A 12,303-nucleotide genomic window follows, 5' to 3' on the forward strand; every position below is an offset into this window, starting at 1 on the left:
AATTCTTCAAGGAGCTAAGCTCTGTAGACCCAGATTTTAATAATCCAGGCTACTTTGGAAAATGCCCCAATGAGAGCATGATAGCACTAGAGGAACTTGGCACTAGCCTGACTCATCACTTTCATTTACAGTGGGGGGGAAATTAAGGCTTGGAAATTGAGAAGCTTTTTGAGGTTAACAGTTGCTGAATATCTAAGCACCAGTTTCCCATCTTTCCTTGTTCCAGGAGGTGCCACACACTGAACAGTGAACCCAAACCACTCCTGAGGAAACCTGGAAAATGAAGACATGTGTTTAAAAGTAGCCTGGATCATGGCATTTTCAGCTGCAGATCACTGACATCAATCCGCAATGGTTTTCCTCTTCGGTCTGATACATGCAGTGGCTGCTACTCATTTTCTATGCACTCCCTCCATCAGGCCTTCTGAAGAACGAGCCTAGCCTTGCCCAGGCAGTGGAAAGCCCCCGAGCTATACTGTGGCTTTGGGACTGTCTTTGTGTTGATGCTTGGGGAACGGGGCATTGGAGCCTGGCAGGCATGGGGAACAGGTCAGGCTCTGGAGCCAGGCCCTGGGTTTAATGCCTGTTCTGCTGCCAACTCACTCTGTGACCTTGGGCTTCTTGCTCTGACTCCTTATGCCTCAAGTATCCTCACTACTCAACTCAGGGCGATGATGATAACACAGCTACCCCTGAGGGCTGTGACTGTGGGTTTGGTGCATGCCAGGACTGATGTCCACATCAGTGGCCATGTGCTGCCTGCGTCAGCTCTCGGGGCTGGGGGCGGCAGCAGGTGCAGGCACAAGCGAGCATCCTTGTTGCTGCTGCATGGGGGCAGAGAGCTGAGGAGCCTGCCTTATCATTTCCTCATTCTTCTTTTTTAACCCTGAGGATTACAGAAATCTGCATTTTCATTCTGGCTTCTTCCACACAGAGGATAAAATCATTAAATAGAAATAATTGGGGAATAAAAAGTAGAGCTGTGAGCAACTTGGGGAGACTGTGTGTGGTGGTCTTTATACAGGCACTTTGAATGACTATGTATAAATACTGATTTTGATTATGATATTTTAACTGATAATTTTCTCCAATTCAGGTTAGCATGAATTTGAACCATATAAACTGATTCATTAAAAAAAACAAAATTTTGGGTGGAGCCAAGATGGTGGCTTGAGTAGAGCAGTGGAAATCTCCTCCCAAAACCACATATATCTATGAAAATATAACAAAGACAACTCTTCCTAAAATAGAAACCAGAGGACACAGGACAACATCCAGACCACATCCACACCTGCGAGAACCCAGCGCCTTGCAAAGGGGGTAAGATACAAGCCCCAGCCCGGAGGGTCCTGAGCACCCCTCTCCCTGGCTCCTGGCGGGAGGAGAGAGGTCTGAGCTGGAGGGAGAGGGAGCCCAGGACTGCTGAACACCCAGCCCCAGCCATCCGGACCAGAGCGCAGACACAGTGCATGCGTGGGGCCCTGGATACTAGGGAAACAGGGCAGCAAGAACAGTGAGCAGGTACTGGAGACTGGCACTGGAGGACAAAAGAAAAGCGAGTGGCCATCTTTTTTTTTTCTCTTTTTTTTTTCCTGTTGTTTTGTAGTGGCAAGTGCTTTTTGGAAGTCTTAAAGGCACAGGGACCCCAATACTAGGGAAACAGAGCAGCAAGACCGGTGAGTGGGTATCGGAGACCGCCGCCGGAGAACAAAAGAAACGCGAGTGGCCACCTTTTTTTTTTGTTGTTGTTGTTGTTTTGTTGTGGCGGGTGCTTTTTGGAAATCTTAAAGGGACAGGGACCCCAATACTAGGGAAACAGGGCAGCAAGACCAGCGAGCGGGTATCAGAGGCTGGCGTCAGAGAACAAAAGAAAAGCGAGTGGCCGATTTTTTGTTTTGTTTTGTTTTGTTGTTTTGTTTTGGCGAGCGCTTTTTGGAAGTCTTAAAGGGATAGGAGCCGCAGTACTAGGGAAACAGGGCAGCAAGACCAGTGACTGGGTGCCCGAGGCTGGCACTGGAGGATAAAGAAAAACGAGCGGCCATTTTTTTTTTGTTTTGTTTTGTTGTTTTGTTTTGGCGGGTGCTTTTTGGAAGTCTTAAAGGGGCAGGGAGGGACACTTAGTCCAGAGGTAAGGAATCTGGGGATCTCTGGGCACTCTAATCCCCTGGGCTGCAGGGAACACAGAGGCCTCCTACAGAAGTAAATAGCCTCCCTGCCACTCCCCCTCCAACGCAACTCCACCACTTTGGAGCAGCAGCCCAGCCAGGCTAGGCCCACAGCAACAGAGGAGATAAACTCCATAGCAGCCGGGCAGGAAGCAGAAGCCCTGTCTGCGTGCAGCTACCCAGCACAAGCCACTAGAGGTCGCTATTCTCCCAGGAGAGGAAGGCCACAAACCAACAAGAAGGGAAGTTCTTCCAACCGTCACTAGTCTCAGCACTGCAAACTATTCCTATCACCATGAAAATACAAAATTACAGGCAAACCAAGATCACAGAGACACCAGAGAAGGAGACAGACCTAACCAGTCTTCCTGACAAAGAATTCAAAATAAAAATCATAAACATGCTGACAGAGATGCAGAGAAATACGCAAGAGAAATGGGATGAAGTCCAGAGGGAGATCACAGATGCCAGAAAGGAGATTACAGAAATGAAACAAACTCTGGAAGGATTTATAAGCAGAATGGATAAGATGCAAGAGGCCATTGATGGAATTGAAACCAGAGAACAGAAACACATAGAAGCTGACATAGAGAGAGATAAAAGGATCTCCAGGAATGAGACAATACTAAGAGAACTGTGTGACCAATCCAAAAGGAACAATATCTGAATTATAGGGGTACCAGAAGAAGAAGAAAGAGGAAAAGGGATAGAAAGTCTCTTGGAAGAAATAATTGCTAAAAACTTCCCCAAACTGGGGGAGGAAATAATCGAACAGACCATGGAAATACACAGAACCCCCAACAGACAGGATCCAAGGAGGACAACACCAAGACACATAATAATTAAAATGGCAAAGATCAAGGACAAGGAAAGAGTTTTAAAGGCAGCTAGAGAGAAAAAGATCACCTATAAAGGAAAACCCATCAGGCTAACATCAGACTTCTCGACAGAAACCCTACAGGCCAGAAGAGAATGGCATGATATATTTAATGCAATGAAACAGAAGCGCCTTGAACCAAGGATATTGTATCCAGCACGACTATCATTTAAATATGATGGAGGGATTAAACAATTCCCAGACAAGCAAAAGCTGAGGGAATTTGCTTCCCACAAACCACCTCTACAGGGCATCTTACAGGGACTGCTCTAGATGGGAGCACTCCTAAAAAGAGCACAGAACAAAACACCCAACGTATGAAGAATGGAGGAGGAGGAATAAGAAGGGAAAGAAGAAAAGAATCTCCAGACAGTGTATATAACAGCTCAATAAGTGAGCTAAGTTAGGCGGTAAGATACTAAAGAGGCTAACCTTGAACCTTTGGTAACCACGAATTTAAAGCCTACAATGGCAATAAGTACATATCTTTCAATAGCCACCCTAAATGTAAATGGACTGAATGCACCAATCAAAACACACAGAGTAATAGAATGGAAAAAAAAGCAAGACCCATCTATATGCTGCTTACAAGAAACTCACCTCAAACCCAAAGACATGCACAGACTAAAAGTCAAGGGATGGAAAAACATATTTCAGGCAAACAACGGAGAGAAGAAAGCAGGGGTTGAAGTACTAATATCAGACAAAATAGACTTCAAAACAAAGAAAGTAACAAGAGATAAAGAAGGACACTACATAATGATAAAGGGCTCAGTCCAACAAGAGGATATAACCATTCTAAATATATATGCACCCAACACAAGAGCACCAGCATATGTGAAACAAATACTAAAAACTAAAGGGGGAAATAGACTGCAATGCATTCATTTTAGGAGACTTCAACACACCACTAACCCCAAAGGATAGATCCACTGGACAGAAAATAAGTAAGGACACGGAAGCACTGAATAACACAGTAGAGCAGATGGATCTAGTAGACATCTATAGAACTCTACATCCAAAAGCAACAGGATTTACATTCTTCTCAGGTGCACATGGAACATTCTCCAGAATAGACCACATACTAGCCCACAAAAAGAGCCTCAGCAAAATCCAAAATATTGAAATTCTACCAACCAATTTTTCAGACCACAAAGGTATTAAAGTAGAAATAAATTCTACAAAGAAAACAAAAAGGCTCACAAACACATGGAGGCTTAACAACATGCTCCTAAATAATCAATGGATCAACAAACAAATTAAAATAGGGATCAAGGAATATATAGAAACAAATGACAACAACAACACAAAGCCCCAACTTCGGTGGGACGCAGCAAAAGCAGTCCTAAGAGGAAAGTATATAGCGATCCAGGCACACTTGAAGAAGGAAGAACAATCCCAAATGAATAGTCTAACATCACAATTATGGAAACTGGAAAAAGAAGAACAAATGAGGCCTAAAGTCAGCAGAAGGAGGGACATAATAAATATCAGAGAAGAAATAAACAAAATTGAGAAGAATAAAACAATAGCAAAAAATCAATGAAACCAAGAGCTGTTTCTTTGAGAAAATAAACAAAATAGATAAGCCTCTAGCCAAACTTATTAAGAGAAAAAGAGAATCAACACAAATCAACAGAATCAGAAATGAGAATGGAAAAATCATGACAGACTCCACAGAAATACAAAGAATTATTAAAGACTACTATGAAAACCTATATGCCAACAAGCTGGAAAACCTAGAAGAAATGGACAACTTCCTAGAAAAATACAACCTTCCAAGACTGACCAAGGAAGAAACACAAAAGTTAAACAAACCAATTACGAGCAAAGAAATTGAAACGGTAATCAAAAAACTACCCAAGAATAAAGCACCCGGGCAGGACAGATTTACCTTGGAATTTTATCAGACACACAGAAAAGACATAATACCCATTCTCCTTAAAGTTTTCCAAAAAATAGAAGAGGAGGGAATACTCCCAAATTTATTCTATGAAGCCAACATCACCCTAATACCAAAACCAGGCAAAGACCCCACCAAAAAAAGAAAATTACAGACCAATATCCCTGATGAATGTAGATGCAAAAATACTTAATGAAATATTAGCAAACCGTATTCAAAAGTATATCAAAAGGATCATACACCATGACCAAGTGGGATTCATCTCAGGGATACAAGGATGTTACAACATTCGAAAATCCATCAACATCATCCACCACATTAACAAAAAGAATGCAAAAACCACATGATCATCTCCATAGATGCTGAAAAAGCATTTGACAAAATTCAACATCCATTCATGATAAAAACTCTCAGCAAAATGGAAATAGAGGGCAAGTACCTCAACATAATAAAGACCATATATCATAAACCCACAGCCAACATTATACTGAACAGCGAGAAGCTGAAAGCTTTTCCTCTGAGATCGGGAACTAGACAGGGATGCCCACTCTCCCCACTGCTATTTAACGTAGTACTGGAGGTCCTAGCCACGGCAACCAGACAAAACAAAGAAATACAAGGAATCCAGATTGGTAAAGAAGAAGTTAAACTGTCACTATTTGCAGATGACATGATATTGTACATAAAAAACCCTAAAGACTCCACTCCAAAACTACTAGAACTTATTGTGGAATACAGCAAAGTTGCAGGATACAAAATTAACACACAGAAATCTGTAGCTTTCCTATACACTAACAATGAACCTATAGAAAGAGAAATCAGGAAAACAGTTCCATTCACAATTGCATCAAAAAGAATAAAATACCTAGGAATAAATCTAACCAAAGAAGTGAATGACCTATATTCTGAAAACTACAAGTCACTCTTAAGAGAAATTAAAGGGGACACTAACAAATGGAAACTCATCCCATGCTCGTGGCTAGGAAGAATCAATATCATCAAAATGGCCATCCTGCCCAAAGCAATATACAGATTTGATGCAATCCCTCTCAAATTACCAGCAACATTCTTCAATGAATTGGAACAAACAATTCAAAAATTCATATGGAAACACCAAAGACCCCGAATAGCCAAAGCAATCCTGAGAAAGAAGAATAAAGTAGGGGGGATCTCACTCCCCAACTTCAAGCTCTACTATAAAGCCACAGTAATCAAGACAATTTGGTACTGGCACAAAAACAGAGCCACAGACCAGTGGAACAGACTAGAGACTCCAGACATTAACCCAAACATATATGGTCAATTGATATTTGATAAAGAAACCATGGACATATGGCGAAATGACAGTCTCTTCAACAGATGGTGCTGGCAAAACTGGACAGCTACATGTAGGAGAATGAAACTGGACCATTGTCTAACCCCATATACAAAAGTAAACTCAAAATGTATCAAAGACCTGAATGTAAGTCATGAAACCATTAAACTCATGGAAAAAAACATAGGCAAAAACCTCTTAGACATAAACATGAGTGACCTTTTCTTGAACATATCTTCCCAGGCAAGAAAAACAACAGCAAAAATGAACAAGTGGGACTATATTAAGCTGAAAAGCTTCTGTACAGCAAAAGACACCATCAATAGAACAAAAAGGAACCCTACAGTATGGGAGAATATATTTGTAAATGACAGATCTGATAAAGGCTTGACGTCCAAAATATATAAAGAGCTCACACACCTCAACAAACAAAAATCAAATAATCCAATTAAAAAATGGGCAGAGGAACTGAACAGACAGTTCTTCAAAAAAGAAATACAGATGGCCAACAGACACATGAAAAGATGCTCCACATCACTAATTATCAGAGAAATGCAAATTAAAACTACAATGAGGTATCACCTCACACCAGTAAGGATGGCTGCCATCCAAGAGACAAACAACAACAAATGTTGGCGAGGCTGTGGAGAAAGAGGAACCCTCCTACACTGCTGGTGGGAATGTAAATTAGTTCAACCATTGTGGAAGGCAGTATGGAGGTTCATCAAAATGCTCAAAACAGACTTACCATTTGACCCAGAAATTCCACTCCTAGGAATTTACCCTAAGAACACAGCAATCAAGTTTGAGAAAGACAGATGCACCCTTATGTTTATCGCAGCACTATTTACAATAGCCAAGAATTGGAAGCAAGCTATATGTGCATTGGTAGATGAATAGATAAAGAAGATGTGGTACATATACACAATGGAATACTACTCAGCCATAAGGAGAGGGCGAATCCTACCATTTGCAGCAACATGGATGTACCTGGAGGGTATTATGCTCAGTGAAATAAGCCAAGCAGAGAAAGAGAAATACCAAATGATTTCACTCATCTGTGGAGTATAAGAGCAAAGGAAAAACTGAAGGAACAAAACAGAAGCAGAATCACAGAACCCAAGAATGCACTAACAGGTACCAAAGGGAAAGGGACTGGGGAGGATGGGTGGGTAGGGAGGGATAAGGGAGGGGAAGAAGAAGAGGGGTATTAAGATTAGCATGCATGGGGGGGTGGGAGAAAGGGGAGGGCTGAACAACAGAGAGAAGACAAGTAGTGATTCTACGGCGTTTTGCTGTGCTGATGGACAGTGACTGTAGGGGGGTTAATGGGAGGGACCTGGTATAGGGGAGAGTCTAGTAAACATAATATTCTTCATGTAAGTGTAGATTAAATATAACAACAACAACAAAAAGAATGAAAGAGAAGTGGGATCACTCCCTGATAGGATAAAACTAACTGTAAATCAACGATTAATGCATGCTTTAAATATCCTTAATTTTGATCACTTAAAGGGTGTCAGATGATCAGCTATGGAGGTACACTTTTCTGATAATATTCCTTTCTCTTAAAAAAAAAAGGCAGTTCCTGTGTGGTGACCTCCAAGGAGTTGTACATAATGGTATAAAGGGCATATCAAAGTGAGGGCAAAGGGTCTGTTTGTGTTTATACAGAGGATCAAAGCCTAATTTGGCTACCCAGAAAATGAACTAAGATACGATATGAAGAAGAACTTCCAACATCAGCACTCTCTGGAAGACTTATACCAGAAGATGATCATCAAAAAACCTCAACAAAGATCCTGGAGCTGTTGCAGTTGTAGCTGCATTCATCCCACCGGTTCCTGGACTTGCCATTGAAATGAAGAAGGAGATATCTAAGCTGGCCTGTGCATGTAGTAGGACAACAAATTTGACTGTATCTATACTGTTGGAACTCAACCAAGAATTGGGAGAAGTGCAAGTTGTAGTGCTCCAAAATCTTACAACTACAGACTATCTACTGTTAAAAGAACATATGGGATGTGAACAGTTCCCAGGAATGGGTTGTTTTAATTTGTTTGATTTCTCTCAGACTGTTCAAGTACAGTTGGACAATATCCATTATATCATAGAAAAATTTTCACAAATGCCTAGGGTGCCTAACTGGTTTTCTTGGCTTTACTGGAGATGGCTGGTAATTATAGATCTGCTTTGGTTATGTAACTGTATGCCTATTATGTTAATGTGTGTGTGCAATTTAATTAGTAGTTTAAAGCCTATACATGCTTAAGTTACTCTACAAGAAGATACGTCAAAGAAATAATCAATCTTCCCATGTTTTCTTCCATCTGCTACCTCTATAGCTTTTCTCTTCCTTCTTAATTACAACCCTTAAATAGATTCATGCCTCAAATTGAATTCACTGAGTATCATAATTCCTCCAAGTGGTAAAGATACCGCAAGACAAATGCTGGACATAGAAGCCACAGGGCATAAATCTGTAAAGAAGTAAAAAGCTAACCTTTTCAAACAATATGGCTTCTTTCTCAATTACCAACTTTACATTTCCCTGCATGGCCCCGGAAGATGACTGGTTAGCCAGAGACAGGTAAGATTCCTCAAGGGAGGAACAACCTAAGACAGGCACAGTCGCAGGGGGGCCATCAGGTGAGAAATTGGGGATCAACGGAGGTGAGGCTTAGAACCTCACCCCCCCTATTTTGAGAGAAATCTTCTGCATCCGTTGATGTTTTATTGCCCTTGTCTAGCTTGGATTAGCACATTGTCTACAGGCACACACCTGATCATCTGCATTTGCTCTCTTACAACACTAAACTATGTTTTCTAACTTTATCTTGCATCTACCTACCACTTCAGCATTTTATTAAAATAATAATAATAATAATAAAGGGAGAAATGTGGGATTCAATATAAATCAAGTGTAAAAATCAAATGAATATTCATATTTGACCTGATTGTTTATAGTTCATAATGAGTGATCAAAACCGAAAGTTTCTGTGATGACTCCCCTTGTACTGTTCACCATGTAAGATCTTATTCACTATGTAAGAATTTATTCACCATGTAAGAACTTGTTCGTTATGCTTCAGAAGATTGGAGACTGACGAGAATTAGGCTGGGGGTGGATTAATGATTGTGCATTGAGCATTGACTCCCCTACACAGAATTTTATTGTTGTTAACAACCATTTGATCAATAAATATGAGAGATGCCCTCTCAAAAAAAAAAGGGAAAAAAAACCACACAAAATTTTCGTATTTTCAGTACAAAATAGGAACTTTATATTAGCATAACAAAGCATCCCTCCGTAGCCGCTTTTAGAAGAATTAGGTACACAGCACAGAGGCTGAGAGTGTTTTCATCCTCAAATAGTCAGACTATCTGGGTTTAAGCCTAGATTTCCCATTTGCAGTTTATGGGACCATGGGACAATTATTTATTTTTTCTAAGCCTCACTTTACTCTTACATAAAATGGACTAATCATAGTTTTTATATCATATGGTTGTGTCAAATAAAAACAAACCTGGACTTAGATAAGGAAATACTTTTTTAAAAAAGGATGACTGCAGCAGGAGAATCTCCAGTCTCAGGAATCTGCAGGCATCTCAAACACAAATGGAAATGGCTCTCGAGGGGTAAGCAGCCATGGGAAGCTGGGCAAGCAAGAGCTCAGCTCTGGGGTCTGGCAGGACATGTATCTCAGTGTGGTCAGCCGATTCCCTGGGGATGCTAATAAAGGGATGCTTCAGTGCTTGCTCAGGCTTGAGGGCAAGTAGAGGTTAGGGGCCTGTGGGGAGGAGAGAAGTGTCACCCAAGTTTGGCCAAGACAAAGAAACAGGTAAGAAATGGGCATTTGTGGACCCTTGGTCAGATGTTTTGAGGCTTAAGTGAAATTATCCATATTTATATCACTTACCAAGGTGTCTTGCCAATGGGTTTCAGCCCCTGGCAAGTTCACAATGTGACCAAAGAAATGACAATAGAACTTCTTGGGGTGTGTGGATAAAATGAAAGTTCCTGTGGCCAGGATCCTCACCTGTCCCTGGTTGGCTAGCTCACTACACACATGTGGGCAATAAGTTGCTATTGACTCTATATAAAGAGCTCCACCCAGGTCTGCATGACATGGTGGCATGGCTGCCAGGTTGCAGGAGAGCAGAGCAGAGGTTGGAGTGGTAGCAGCGCCGAGGACAGAGGCCCAAGGACAGCTGTGCAGGATGACTGTGCAGGCAGAGAGGCCCAGAGGCAGAGACTGGCTTGCTGTGTGCAGACTCACTCTGAGTGAAGAGGATTTTAGGGACTGACCTGCCACCGTGGAAATAAAGTTGGGTATATCCCTTTCACCCCAAGAACGTTCTACTGTCATTTCTTTGGTCACACTGAATCCATAGTGAACTTGCCAGGAGCTGAAATCCATTGGCAAGACAGGGTGATCCCCACGTGCTGGGCACTTCCATTACTGTGTCTGCAGAGGCCAACAGGGGCTGGCTGATGGAAGCACTGCAAGGGCGGGGCCGTGCTAAGTTCTATATTTAGGAGAGTCACCTAGGATCACTCCTGGGGTTCCGAGTCTCCTTGTCAGAGAGGATGACGTTCCCTGAGACAAGGATTTCAGGAGAAGCCTGTATGGAGGGACTGGGAGTGTTCCGCTTAGATGTGTTGCTTTTAGGTGCCAATTCAAAACACGTTTAGCAGACAGGGCAGTGGTCTGGGCTGGAGATAAAGATAGAAGCGTTGTGAGCATAGTCATTGAAACCACAGCAGTGACGATCCCTCGGCAGAGTATTTCAACCAAAAAGGGAGCAGGAACAAAGTACAACAGCACTTTGCTGTAGTGTCTTCTTGCCTACAGCTGTGTGTGTGGCTGGTGTGTTTGTGTAACACATGGGATTGCTTTTCCTCTTTTCCTCCATCGGTCCTGATTGCACAGGCTCCTTAGCAGAGTACGTGTATGTAGCTGGATGACATTTTGAGAAAACAATTTAGGTTGTTATTTTTTTCTTCCAGTATTGCCCCTTTTCTTTCTCCTGCTCAAGTGGGCTCTGGGCCTTGTGCTCACGAGCCCAGTAGATTGCTAGGTCAGAGGGAAAATCCCCAGAACAACCCAAGTCAAAGGCTGGTGCAGCATGGCCCAGAGTCAGGAACCAAAGGCAGTTACAGAAAATACAGTTTTAGCATTTGTACTCATGGATCTGTGTACTAAGATCACTCCAGCTCCTTGTTCAATTCCCGCTTCCTCCTTTTTCTTTTGTTTGGCCACTTAGCTTTGAAATCTTCCTCCAGTTTATTTCAGGGTCAGGGATACTACCTCACTCAGTCTGAGGTAATAGAAGAAAGAAAAACTGGCTCTGGGCACCTCCATTGATTCAATTTATTGATTGCCTGGTGGTAGGTCCTATAAAAGAAGTTTCTGGACAGTCTTATGCCCAGCCTTGGGGTATGTGTGTGCACAGGAGGATCTACCAAGGGAGGGGCCCATTCATCTGAACCCTTTTTTACCCATCTCTTTTTAAGTCCTCTTATCCATAGTAAGCTGTTTTTCCTAATTTTATGGCAATTGGATTTGAAAAGTGGCAGTTTGTGTGGAGAATTGTCAAGGCTTGTTTTAGCTCTTTAGCTATAAAGTAAGATTAGATTTGATGATGACTACAATTCATTCCTTCATTTCTGAAGTTCTGAATCATTGAAAACCCCTACATAAGGATTTGATGCCCTCATACCCACATTGGTAATTTCTTTGTCCAAGAACTTTGGTAAGTGAATCAGTCCTAATGGCCTGTTGTCTCTGAACCTCTACATCATTACCTGTGTCACCCTTCAGGATTTAGCACGTACTACATGGTATTGATATTAATCAGTAGAGCATGAGTTCCCAAAAGGCTGTAATAAAGTCTGACTCATTTCATCCTGGTGCCTGCCAGTCTGTGGTCTAAGCCAATGGTTGCTCAAACTGGCTGGGTTTTCGTCTCACCTGGTGAGCTTTGAAAACTAAGTAACAGACATAAGACAAACGTCCATGCCTCATGCCTAGATTTTCAG

This window comes from Manis javanica, chromosome 3 (genome assembly GCF_040802235.1).
Source record: "Manis javanica isolate MJ-LG chromosome 3, MJ_LKY, whole genome shotgun sequence".
NCBI lineage: Eukaryota > Metazoa > Chordata > Mammalia > Pholidota > Manidae > Manis > Manis javanica.